Below are 14,901 nucleotides of genomic sequence, written 5' to 3'. Positions count from 1 at the left end.
TCTGAGATTCTCATGTCAGCACTTCAACCCACCAGCCATACTGTACGAGAAAGACACGGCTTTCTGTGCCTTTAGAACAACTACAGTCTTGGAAACTCACTGGAGCAGTTCTATCCTGTCCTACAGGGTCACTGTGAGTCAGCATTGACTGGATGGCAGTGACTTCATCTCCCTCTCTCTCTCATGCACATGCACACACACACAAACACACACACACACGATATATATACACACATATGATAGATACACATGATATATACACACGATAGATACATATATGATAGATATGCACATACTATATATATATACACACATATATCATATATACTCATGTATAAGCGGAGTTTTTTTTTCTTTCCTGGCATCAGCTCCTCATTTTCCCCTCCCTTCCTGTTCCCCCCTCCCTCATGAACCCTTGATAATTTATAAATTATTATTTTGCCCTATCTTGCACTGTCCAAAATCTTCCTTCACCCACTTTTCTGTTGTGCGTCCCTCAGGGAGGAGGTCACATGTAGATGCATGTAATCAGCTCCCCCTCTCTATCCCACCCTCCCTCCACCATCCTGGTAAATAGAGTTTTCAGCACATTTTTAATGGCATTTTTGTGGTCAAATCAAGTGCCTCGGCTGATATTTGGGTCAGCTTATACTCATGTATACACGATGTATGTATAAACATACATATACACATGTAATTGTTGATTACAGTGTTTATTCCATTTGAATGCCTTTTCTCTTGCATTCATATGGCTGTTACTTGTTCATGTTATAGGCATGCATCCTAGAAGTTATCACCCTTCCTCTTAATTCAGTAAGTTCAGTGTTTCATATGATGTTCTGGCCTCCATAATTATTTATCTTTTCAACTTTACTTGCTGACATAGAACTTGGTACACACTACTCGGTTGATATTTATTAAATTGTATTAATTACTTGAACAATGAAAATATATTCATTTCATTTTTGTGGGAATTTTCTTTCTTATCTGTGAAATGAATTCAGACAAGATAATTCTTATCTTTCTTTCATCAATACATTTCTGTAATTTTATACCAAATACTCTCATGTGGGACCCTAAATTTGAGATTGAGAGCAGATAAGTAACACAAGACTTCATGACAAATAGAATAAAATCTGCATTAGAATTTTGTTTCTATTTTTCTTTGAAGACACCAATGCAAACATGTACAGCATGCTCCAAATAACCAAATAATGTGGTCTTCTTGTATTCTGATGTCAATATTGTGTAGTCTTTTCAACAAATAAGGCTCTGTATCTGCGATCTAGCTTTTTCTTTGATTAAGATTTTTCTCTAATGTAATTCTTCTTTACTAGAAACAAAGTTATGGAAGGGTTTTACAGCCCCAGGTTGTTTCCTTTATGTTAGATTTGTGGTTTATACATACAAATTCCATTAAAGACTGAAATAAAAAATAGAAGTTCAGTAAGTTACTGAGTTTTTTTCTATTGTAACACAATTTCATTAAATAGAACTACAATTAAATACAAAAGTTTTCCATTTGTCTTTAGAAGCTTTATGACTAATGGAAAGATAGATTAATCAATATTGAATTTAAGAATATATTTGAATAGACCTCCTGAAAAGATTTATGCAAAAGTTAATTTATGCTTCAATACATTTCTAACTCAAAGGAATTGAGTTTCTCATAAATTCATAGCTATGAAACCAATTTTTCATGTAGCACAAAGAACTGAGCTTTGATCTTAATTAAAAGTTGAATGAGTATAAAAAGCCAGGTTATTTCATCACAATTATTTCAACAATATCTTCAGGGGCCTGGGTAATCCAAATTCTTTGGTACCAGTAAAAATTATGAATTGGATGTTTGGTATCCAAAATTTCCAGCCAAAATGTTCAACCTCAGGCTGCAATCAATCATTGTATTGTCAATGCTTCGTTTCACTTTTTTGGCAGGGAGGAAAAACAGTGTAAGTGGGCCAATCATTCCCATGTACGCTGAAAGTTTTCTCTTGAACACAGCAGCAAAAGAAAATGGGTGAAATGATGAAGTAAAATTGTTGAACAGAAAATTCCAAAGGGTAGCTCTAGAAGACCCAGTAAAATATTATAATAAAATGTGCAAACACTTGGAGTTAGAAACCCAAAAAGAAAGACCATGCTCTGATAGTGGAACAAGAGGAAAGTATAAAGAAATAGAGGAAAGAACTGGGTGACAAAGAGTATTTACAGGGGTCTAAAGACTGGAATGTACATATGTAAATATATTTATATAAGAGTGTGGAGATCTCTATGTGCATATATTCATAGGTTTAGTATTGAAGCAGCAGATGGACATTGGGGCTCCACTCAAGCACTTACTCAATGCAAGAACATGTTGTTCAATTAAATTGGCATTCCAGGATGCACACCTTCCCGACACGATTGCTGAAGAAAAATGTGTGCATAAGCGAATGTGATGAAGAAAGCTGATTGTGGCTGACTATCAAAAGATATAACATCTGGGGTCTTCAAGGCATGAAGATAAACAAGCAGCCATCTAGCAGAGAATAAAAGCCCACATGGAAGAAGCACACCAGCCTGTCTGACCACAAGCTGTCGAAGGTAGCAGTATCAAGCATCAAGAAAAAAAACCATATCATGGTGAATGTATGAGTGCAGAGTAGAGACTCAAAGCCTACTGGTAATGGGTGAGTGCAGAATGGAGACTCAAAGCCCATCAGCAGCCAACCAGACACCCCCTTACTGAAGGGTTTTGGGGAGATGAGCCAGTCAGGGTTCAGGGTAACAATGATGAAACATATAACTTTCCTCCAGTTCTTAAATACTTCCTCACCCCTCCCCCCATTATCATGATCCCAATTCTACCTTACAAATCTGGCTAGACCAGAGGATGTACATTGGTACACATAGCAACTGGAAACACAGAGAATCAGGGCAGATGACTCCTCCAGGACCAGTGGTGAGAGTGGCGATGCCTGGAGAGTGGAGAGAACATGGGATAGAAAGGGGGAACTAATTACAAGAATCTATGTATAGCCTCCTCCTCCCTGGGGGATGGACAGCAGAGAAGAGGGCAGGGGGAGACGTCAGGCAGTGTAACATATGACAAAATAATAATAATTTATGAATTATGAAGCGTTCATGAGGTGGGGGGGAATGAGCAGCTGATATTTAGGGCTCAAGTGGAAGGCAAATGTTTTAGAATGATGATGGCAACAAATGTACATATGTGCTTGACACAATGGATGTATGTATGGATTGTGATAAGAATTGTATGAACCCCCAATAAAATGATTTTTTAAAAAGGACCATGCTCCTCATACCTCAAGCTTCTAAAAGTGAAGATAATAATCATTTCTTGAATTGCAATATTAAAAAGTGTATGGGAAACCCACTGAATGATAATACTAGAAACATCAAAATAACATGGAAACAACACACAACATTACTAAACCCAAAGAAATAGGATGAAACACCATCATTCAAGAGTGAGCGCAAAACCAATGGTATTAGAATAAGAAATCCAAGATGCAATAAAAGCATTCGTGGAAAGCAAGGCTGCAGGAATTGACAGAATATGATTTGAAAGGTTTCAACAAGTTTAAGAAGCACTGGAAGTATCCACTCATCAGTGCCAAGAAATTTGGAAGACAGCGATCTGGTCACCTTACTGTAAGAAATTCACATTTGCACCCACTCCGTATCTGCACACCCAAAAGAATGTGCACATTTTCAAACAATATCACATACAAATAAAATTTTGCTGAAGAAAATTCCACAATGTTTTTAGCAGTACATTGACAGGGGCCTTCCAGAAGCTGGATTCAGAAGAGGACTGACAATGAAAGCTATCAGTGAAAATGTCTGGAGGTTAGCTGAAAGTAGAGAATTTTAGAAAGATGCTTATTTGTGTTTTATTGACTATGCCAAGGTATTCAACTGTGTGGATTATAACAACTTCTGGATAACATTATAAAGAATGGGAATTCCAGAATATGTCATTGTGCTCTTGTGGAACCTAATTGTTTGAACAGAACAGGGGAATAATCCATGATTTAAAATTAGAAAAATTTTACATCAGCATCGTATCCTTTCACCATAATTAGCCAATCTGTATAATGATTTAATAATCTGAGAACCTATATGGAACAAAGAAGCATCATGATTTAAGGAAAGCTGATTTACAATCTGGCATATACAATAACACAAACTTGCCTACTGAAAGGTGAGGAGTACTTGAATCATTTGCTGATGGATGACTTTCACAATGGGTAACAACTCAATGTGAAGAAAATAAAAATCCTTATAATTGAATCAATAGAGAACATCATGATAAATGGAAAAAAGAGTAAGATTGTTTAGGATCTCATCTTGCTTGCATCCCCAATCAATGTTCATAGGAGCAGTAGTCAAGAAATAAAGTGACATATTGCACTGGTCAAGTCTGTCATACATTGCTCATATCTGTTGAAGAATATAGATGTCATGATGAGGACAAAGGTTCACATGACTCAAGCCATGGTATTTTCAAACACCTTGTGTGCATATGTGTGAGATTCAATGAGAGTCAGCTCTCTCACAACAAATAGGAGGTCAAGAGAGTCCCAGTCAAAACTAAGAAGGACAGATTCATAAATAAGATTAAAAAATAGCAAAGTGAGGACATAGGGGGCTCCTGGAATATAGGGACTCCAGGATACAGGACTTTATTCAAGGCAGGCTTATATAGAGTTCTTGTCACGTATCCTGCATTCTGCGACAAGTTCTCACACACAGGATTATTGAAAATATACTTTGAAGGCAAACAAAGAGGCAAGAACATTTCAGCCAGTGTGTCTATAGTCTGGAGGGCAAGATAAAGCAAAACACAGGGAGTAAAACGCAACACCTGCAGAATGCAGTGTTTCAGCAGTTTCCCAGGCAACGGGGGAGAAAGCATTTCCTTGATCTTAATTGAAGTTCAGATTCTCAGAATCTCAGCGTCCTCGTTTGAGCTGAGAACTGTTCCCCATGGCCTTGTTTAAAGCATGGAATACGGTGATGGTCTTATCTTACTTGGAGAAGGAAACGAGGTTCTAACTGGCCCTGTTACTCAGATACCTAGGACGGCGTTCTGCTCCAGGTTCTCTGCGCTCAGAGAATCAGCACCAAGATCTCCGCCATCAAAGGCTTCAGCACACATTCGTTCCCAGAGTTCCTCTCAAGACAGTTTGCTCCCACACATATGAAAGTTGGACAATGAATAAGGAAGAATGAAGAACTGACTTCTTTAAATTATGGTGGTGGTGAAGATCATTACAGTACCATGGACTGTCATGTGAACAAATAAATCTATCTTTCAGGAAATACATCTAGACTGCTCTTTAGAAGTGAAGATGGCAAGGCTTTTTATCGTGTACTTTGGACATGTTAGCAGCGGAGCCTCTTCCCGGAGAAAGACCTCATGCTCTCATTTCTTACATGTGTTACAGTTATTTCCAACCCCACCATCCATGATGCTACAGGAGATAAGACAAAAGAGGACGGAGGGCTGGGAGATTTTCCAGGAGCGTGTGAATGGGAAAAGTAAGGGACCACAAACATAACCATTATCACAGCGCTGATTCCAACTCCAGTATCCCCTGGTGTTTCAGGGCGGAACTGTGGCCCGTAGGGTCTTCAATGGCTATGATCTCTTATAAGTAGATCAGCATGGTTTTATTCCGTGGCGCCTGCAGATTGGATGCAAACTGCCACCTTTTTTTTTTTTAAGTAGAGAAGAATGAAGCATTTGTCCCACCACAGAATCTAGAGGTAGGATAACGAATTCTATAAACCCTACAAGATAGGGCTTGGCTACTTGCCCAATGCAGGTTCCAGGTACTTTCATTCGTCAAGTAATAGTTTAGCATCCAGAACTGGTGGATGTCTCTGTCTATAAAACTTTCTTCACTTACTCCAAGAAAGCTATTAATGGACATACTTCTGATCCTTAGGGAAATTCCCCATAATAAGCTCTAAGAAAGACCAATCTTCTTGTTCTTCTTCTTTTAGCAATGCTTTAATATTCTGGAGCTAGATTTAAAATGAAGCTTTGTAGAGTCATCGTAGTCAAATAGGTCACCCTTGTTCCCAGAGAATTTTCTTGCCAAGTAACAAATTAGCATTTCATTTTATTGCAGATGTCAAATGTTTTTTTATTAAAAGTGCAATTATTTCTTTAAGTGAAGAGCATTTTTGATATGTGGAAACAAAAGCCCAAACCCCCATGAATGGGTCCCAATGTCTGGATTTTTCAAAGCTACCTCCTTTAATGTTATATATTACTATAAGTCGAAGTTGTAAGCTAACTATCATCATCTTACATATAGCTTATATATTCCAGATTCCAGATGGTGAGAAGTTCTCTAGTTCTAATTGATGAAAAAATTGCTATATCAATCAGTCCTCACAGTTAGATATTCATATTTACATATTATGGGGTTATGGATTCATTTCAGTATTTGAAGTGTGAATCTGAAATCTACAAATACCAGGCCAGGTTGGGTTTTTCTGCCACCAAAGAGATACATTCCCATTACAATATTGAACTGAATCACTCCAGACTGAGTACTGTTTTCCCACTAAAGGAAACGCCTTCACAGTGCTGGGAGAGATCTTTCAACAGCTGTGTGGGGCTGCGTGGTTAGCCCGAAGAAATCAGACATGAGGAGAGGAGATGCTCTTCTTAAATACTTTACAGAAAGGATGTTCCTGCATAAGAGTTATAAATTCAACTAGCACAAATCTTATGCTGTCAAATATAGTGGTGAACGGTGTCTGCCCCTTTGGGCATCTCTTCTTCCTTCTCCCATGTACTTTCCTGTCCTTAAATCCGGTTCTCCATACTCACAAACCCCCAGCAGCGAAGGAGCAGTAAGTCAGACTCATAAATCAGCCGCTTGCAGGGAGGAAAGAACTCTGGCTGCATGCTAGTTGGTCATAAGAAGACCTGCAAAACTTATGGTCAGATATGTAAACCCAGAAAGAGCTCAGGAGGTCATTTAGTCCAATAGATATGTTTTAAAAAATGAAGAAATACAAACAGAACAACAACAAAGACGCTGTCCGGGCAATGAAATATTCTGGAGTCAGCCTTGGACTGCCAACTGAAGGTCAGCGATGAAACCCAGCAGGCCTCTGTGGGAGAGAGATGACACTACCCTCTGTACAGATGTGCAGTCTTGGGAATCTTACAGAGGGTTGTTAATGCGCCGGACAAACAAATCTCTCATGGAAGAAGTACGGCGAGAGGCTCTCTTTAGAGGGAATGATGGCAAGACTTTGTGTTACGTATCTTGGGCATGTTGTGAAGAGACGCATGTCCCTGTCTAAGGACATCATGCTCAGTAAAGTAGGAGGGCAGAAGAAAAGAGGAAGGTCTTCAAGGAGGTGGATCGAGCCTGTGGCTGGAACAATGGGTTTCAGCTTAGGAACAATTGGGATACTGGCAGGGACTGGGCAGTGTTTCCTCCTGCTGTGAGTTGGAAGGCACTTGATGGTACCTAACGACAACAGCAATGAATCGTCTATATAGTATGAGGTTTGTGTTGGTTTGATTTGGCCCAATGAATTCTGATTCATGGCAAGCCTGCGTGTGAGTATAATGGATCCGCAGGATTATCTGGAGTGTGTTCTTTCAGAAATAGATTGCCAGGCCTTTCTACCAGAGCACTGCTGCATAGGTTCAAGCCACCAGGAAGTAGTTTAGGGCAAAAGATTCGCACCACCCAAGGGAATTATAGGTACTCAATGGCAGGGAAATCCATTCAAAATCATAACAATGTATATAGCAACTGAATTAGATTTAGAAAACATTTCATCAGATATTATGTGATCAACTTTCCCCAGAGAACCATGCCGAGAGGACATGGCCTCGTGTAAAATAAGCTGCTCATAAATACAAAGCTAAGTGGTTAATGCTTTGGTCAGTTGATCAGTCTTCGGAAACTATTTATAGTGTATTTTATGGAAAGTTTAGGCTATTTCCTCATTAAAAGATTACAACACAAAAGTTGCAACAGAATCCAGGAGAGGCTGGGATTGGCAGAGTGATTTGTTTCATGGTTTCTTTGGTGCACAAATAAATCCAGAGGCAAGGAGAGAGCTGTCAACATTCATGCGCACATGCTTATATGTAAATAGTTTGAAATAGCATCTGCTTGTGTTGGCCATTTAAATCTTGAATTGAATTAAAACAAAAGGTTTATTTGTTTGTTCTGTTCTTTCAATATTTCAAGAATAGACATCTGGCCTGTCTATGTAGGACTTGAGAATGGCAAAAGACAGCTATTCTAACTCAATAGCATTTTAATTGGTTAACACTTTAGAGTTCACACGTTAGTCAAATGCCAATGTGTGTCTCACATGCAAGCAATGTAAGACCCAGTGAAAGATTGATTCCTATCTTAATTAAAATTTTAATTTAATTTAAAGATGTAAACCCTTAGCGTCTTCGTAAAGGAAAACACACTTAAAGTAAATAGTGTCTCCTTATTGGGAATGATCCCAGGAACTCAAATTATAAAATAAGCTAGCCTCAGGAGCAGCAAAGAGTTAGAACAGGCTACTGTAATGCCTGTTTGTTTATTTAAATGATGTATGTGAATATTTTCAAGATGTGCAGGCAAGGAAAATGGAAAATAAAAAACAAAACCAGAAAGAAACACACGTAGTTTGATGATTCTGGCAGCGGTTTAAAGCACACAAAGTAAAGGAAGTATTTGCTCACATCATAGGAAGAATTCATCAGATACTATTCTGAATGTTCTGTCCGAGGAGAGAAACTTTCCCACACTAACATCCTCTGACCTTCAACATGTGGTAAGCAAGTCCCCCACCCCCCCCAACCCAAATTTGGGAGTGTTGGTGAGCTTAAGCCTTCATGACTTTGGAAACTGAGCCAACATATCTAAAAGGCTGCCCAGCTGGGCAGGAAGATTTTTGAGCCGACTTCCTTAGAAGATTTCCTGGTCTTTGTGAGAATGTTCTTGATTTTTTAATGTCCGCACACTGCGGCATCTTTATACCAGATTGTCAGAGAGCTGGGATTTGCTTGTCCTGGACGTCTCAACCAAAATGACTGCTTTCCCATAGGCTGTCTCCTAACCATTTTATCCATCACACCAGTGACCTCTCCATCAGCCCTTTGTCAGCTCTTTCTTGCCCAGGGTTTTTTGTACAATACTTATTTCTGTAAGATGTTATTTGTTTAGTTGTTATTTTTTCAAGAGAATGCTACTTTTGCTTTTATTTATTTAGTTGTTGTTGTTTCTCACTCACGAGTGCTCCCCACAGGCAGCAACTTACTTTGTTTTATAAAGGTCTGCAAAATTGCCATACATAATTTAAAAGTCATGAGTAAATAATTGAAGACAGACTTTGGTTGAAAAATGAATTCTAGGCAACAGCCCTTCAAAAGGCAAACTCCATGCTCTCATCTTGCTTTATGTTTGGCATTACATCCTTACTCCCTAAAGCGATGGTATATGCACACCCTAACTCCCTGAAGTGATGGTATACACACACCCTAACTCCCTGAAGTGATGGTATATACACACCCTAACTCCCTGAAGTGATGGTATACACACACCCTAACTCCCTGAAGTGATGGTATATGCACACCCTAACTCCCTGAAGTGATGGTATATATCAGTTATTTCCCATGCTTCTCCCATTTACATTCTAAAATGGCAGAGACACCTTAGTGTATTGACGATGTTTGGGTTGATAGTAGTCAATAAAATATTTGCTAGTATGGTGAAATAACTTTGGGAAAGTGTCAGGCAAATTCCTAAGTAGTTAAACATAAACATCTATTTCACTCAGCAATTTCACTTTAGGAATTTGCACAAAGAAATGAGAAGATATGTATACACAAAGACTTGTACATGAGTAGTCACTGCAGTATTTCTTTTACTAGCCTAAAACTGGAAAAAGGTCCAATTGTACAGCAACTGATGCTATAAAATATTATATATCAGTACATCAGAATATTGTTCTGCAATAAATCAGGATGAAATATAACTGAACTTCAAAACTTGTGTGACAAGTGAAATAGGCTATGTGCTAAAGAATACACATTTCATATGTCCATTTGTATAGAATGTTCAAACTTATGGACAAAGAAATGAATCAGGGGTTGCTTGGACTGAAAGGAAAAGCCAAGATTGAATGCAAAGTGCTTGATATGATAGGAAGGTTCAATCACTGATACTTGGTCATGGTCACAACACTCTTACAATTTACTAAAAGTTCATTAAGTTGCATATGCACAATCAGCTGTGCAAATTATAGCCATTAAATACAGACATGGTTGCAAGGCCAACATAAAACAAATGTTTAACTGTAATGATTGTCATATTATAAACTCTGAATTAGTACATGTTCGACAAAGTCAGATGTTCAACAGAGTCACATTAACTGCAGATGTCTCTTTTCCTAATTAATGTACAAAATGCCTGACTTTGTACATACTTGTCAAGTCAGCAACTGATATTTATTTAGGTGGTTGTTTTATTTTTGTATGTTTTTTATCTCATTTATGTTCTGTGAGAAGCTTTGGTTATAATAGCAACACCAAGTAATGTTAGTAATGAGAAAGTGAAAGGGATATTTTCAATTATAGACATAGTTCAATTTAACCACTATTAGCAACTCATTTTAAACAATCATACCTATATTCCTCAAGTCCATTTCTCTTAACAAATGATCAATCCACACCCATTGAGTATATTTGGACTTGCATCAATCCCGTAGGAAAGAGTAGAAGTGTTCTTTGAGTTGTTGAGACTAAATCTTCATGGGAGCAGGCTCATCATTCACTGGCAGAAAGCTAGTGGGTTTGAACCTACGACTTTACAGTTAGCACCTAAATGCTTCTTTATATATCTGTACCTATTTGAGTGGCTACACTTAACTCCAACTGAGAATATAGTTGCATTTATGATCTAGCCCTGGTTGGTTTAGACATGATCGATCATAGGGCAGTGTCTCCCTGCAGACTTCCTCTATTCAGTATTAAACATGAGCACAAAGCTAAGTGGTAATGGGTGCCTCAAATGTGTAGGCATATAGCTAAAGAAGACCATACCTAATGAGCCACCAAGTGTCATTGGAGAGAGAGAGAGAGACATTTCCAGTAGAGCTACTGGCAGCACAACAGTCTCACATATTTCATGTGTGAAATCTTTTAACCAATACAGAAGTGACAAAACCAGAGGAAAAGGCAAATGCCAACTATTTGCTCATCCAATTAGTAAATATTCTTGGTAGGTCCTGGACTCAACTTGTTCTCTTACTCAAAAAATGAAGAGATTTATTTTCTTGGCTTTAATTTCAATCACTTCAATTGTGCTTTTCCTTTAAACTCTCTAATTAGGATATTAAATATCATTTACTGGCCAAATAAGGTTCTGTGGTTTGTTTTTTTTTGGGGGGGTTGGGGTGGTGGTGGTGAATTTTCCCCCCTAAATTGGTGCCACTTACTTCCAGTTGTTTCCCAGTGGTCAAAATATTAATAATGCCATTTACTGAATCCATTATAACTTGTTCTAGTAATATACCTAAAGACATTTGCATTTACAGTGAAACAGATCAACTAACCAGCAAACTAAGAGAACATCCCCTCTCCCAAGTTTTATTTGCTAGCCTGAAATTACAAGTATAAGGCATGTGTTAGTCTGGGTAGACAAGAGAAACAAATTCATATAGACAGATGATTGATAGATAGGTAGATAGATAGATATAGATATATATGAAAGATCTTCATATACAAGAGCAATTGAATATTTAAAAATCATCTCAGCTCAGTCCAGATCAAGTCCATAAGTCCAAAATTAGCCCATATGTCTGATACCAATCTATAAAGTCCACCTCAGACTCACATACCACATGCCATGATGCCAAATGCAGGAAGATCACAGGCCAGTGGGTGGGAAGTCTTGTGAATCCAGTGGCAATGGAAGCATCTCCGTGCTGGCAGGGGTCTAGTGGAGCTTGTCAACAAGAATGTGTTGCAGGGACTGAGTGTGATCCCCGCCTCCAGAGAGCTGCTTATCACCTTAACTAGCACCTCCAAATGAGGTCATCAAGTGACAACCCGATTGACAGGATAGACTCCACCCTTCCCTCATAAGTTTCAAATTGACAGTAGATTATGTAAATACCGCAAGGCATTTTGTTTACATTGGAAAGTCTGTCAGCGTAAAAAATGCTTTTCAGGTAATTGGTCAGAGATCATCATACCACTTCACTGACATAAAGACATGCACATATATACACTGGTAAGTCAAAAAGTACTGTTACTAGAATTCCCGTTAAAATATGCAGGGATATATTCCAACAGAAATTTTAAACGGATCATTAGATGGATGCAGACAAATTCTCAATTTTGTTAATTTTAAAATTCATTATTAATAAATTTAATGCATATACCACATAATTACATAGTTCAATCAAGACAAGCAGTATTGTACAATTGCTACCACAATCAGCTTCCAAACATTCTTACCCTTCCAGGACTCCTTGACATCGTTTCCCTTTTACTCACCCCTCCACTCCACAACCACTGTACCCCTTCCCAAAACCCTTGTTCTACTTGCTGTCCTTATAGGCTCATCAATCCTGGATTTCATACACCAAAAACATTAAAACACATAACATCAAACAAGAGAGTGACCTCCAATGACATAATACCTCTGAGATAAACCCTAATATGAACAAACAAAAAAGCAACACGAAGCAAAAATACAGAAAATGCTGAAAACCAGATCAGATGCAGTGTGCATCAGAGGAGGGATCAACTGGCACAGTGTTAACTGTTCAAGTCAGGTTGATGCCTTTGATCTTCTGTACTCTTCTCTCCGATACATTCTGTTTAGGAAGCACTGCCCTCCCACCCCTCATTATGGATAGAGGGCGATCGCCAGGGGCTTATTTCCTATGTAGCTCCCACACATATATCTTGGACTCCCACTGTCATCCGTAGCCTTCTGTCTTCAAAAATTCTGTCCAATCCCAACAATGGCTTCAAAGGGAAGTTTGCTAGACCAGTTAAACGCCTGGTAGAGAGGTTTCCTTCGGAGTTTACAGGGCCTCTGGAGAAACTACAAGGCATAATTGTGACGCTTTTTTTTTTCTCCCCAAAGGACACATGGGTTTTTTTAAAGAAAATTTAGAACGTATTGTTGAGAAAAATGTCAGGAAATTTGAGCAGAAGACATTTTTCCCCATCAGTCTAATGGATTCAAGGTTTCAGGTGCTCTCTACTCATTTCACTGGGAAACTCACTACAGCCCAAATCTTGACCCTTGCAACTTCTTTTGTTCCTAAAATCAAAGAACATTGAGAAGGAAGACAATTTGTGTCTCTTGAAGACGCTAAAGCTGCCGTTTTGATATGGTACAAAATGAAAAGTGTCTACTTATTCACAGAAGGGCAAGAGAGATGGAAACACCACCTTCAGAAATGCATTCACCTAGTCTAGATACATGCATTAAAATGTTTTTGAAAATTTTTCACTATATGTGTTAACAAGTCTATAGTGTACACCATAATGGGATCTGTCTCTCTTTTGCTGTTTTCAGCAATCAAATGACTAATTTGGGAACCTCATTTGGCAAGGAAGTGTACCTGGCCTCTAGGATCTAAGAGCTGTCTCCTGCCAAAAGCCAGCAAGAAATTGATGTCCTCTGTCCTGCAATAACAAAGAAGGGCATTCTATTACCACCTGAATAAACTTAGAAGTAGATCCTTTCACAATTGAGTTTCAAATGATATCAGAGCCCCGGGTGACACTTGCAACTCAAGCATGGCAATCACTGCTTTGTACGGCACTGTGGAGCGAGCCAGCTAAAACATGTCCAGACTCCAATCCCGTAGAAATCGCAGACAATAAATGTAAGTCGCTTTAAGCTGCTAAATTTGGGGCCATGTTGTACAGACAGATGATTCAGACACATAGGAGTCCTTGCAAGTGTGGCGCTTCTGTGTATTATGCCAAGGAATGTGCCAGTGGGTTTACAATTGACACTGGCCTGGGCGGAAGCTGGGAAATTGTCTGAGGAGCACGAGAGGGAATTCCTCCTTCAACTGCAGTGGATTCCTGGTAGATTCCTGGGTTGTAAGGATGCTGCCAGGGTGGCAGCTGAAATATTATTTTCTCATCTCCTCTGTGACCCCTGTCCCATTTAGAATTATGTGGTTTCATGTATAAATATTTGGAAGATTCCACTTCTCTTTTTAGTTATTTATACTTACTTAATTTATTTGCTCTCAAGTTAAGTCCAATGTATGGAACATATCCTATAAATTCATATTCTTTTAAATGTCAAAAATCTAAATCTATGGGCCATCTTATTGAATACGTTGTATTTTCTTGGGAAAATGTATATTCTGTTGATCTAATGTCAACTTGATAAAATCTTTATGCATTTCCAATCTAAGCTCTGTCATTACTGAGAATGGAGTGTTAAATTTGTCTATTTGCCCTTTCCATTTTAATTCCTATTCAAATTGTATATACATTTAGGATTATCATATTTTCCTCTTTATATTAACCCTTTCATTTTAATACAGTGTGTTTCTAATCTCTGGTAAAATGATTTACCTTGAAGCTTAATATATTTGAGATAACTATAATTACTTTAACATCTTGTGTCTTTGCTTGGCAGGTCTTGACCAATTTACTTTTAAGTTGTCTGTAATTTTTATTTTAAGTGAGTTTTAATCCACCAGCATTTAGTTGTCTTCTACATTTTGAAATTCAGTGAAATAGCATTTGCCTTTTAGATGTTTAGATTACAAACATTTAATGTGATATTGTAGATTTTATACCTGCCAACTTGGTATATCTGTGTTTCACAATCAGTCCATGTAATCATTAACCCTGTTTTCATC

Source organism: Tenrec ecaudatus, chromosome 3 (assembly GCF_050624435.1).
Source record: "Tenrec ecaudatus isolate mTenEca1 chromosome 3, mTenEca1.hap1, whole genome shotgun sequence".
NCBI classification, from domain to species: Eukaryota; Metazoa; Chordata; class Mammalia; order Afrosoricida; family Tenrecidae; genus Tenrec; species Tenrec ecaudatus.
This window is presented reverse-complemented; position numbering follows the sequence as displayed.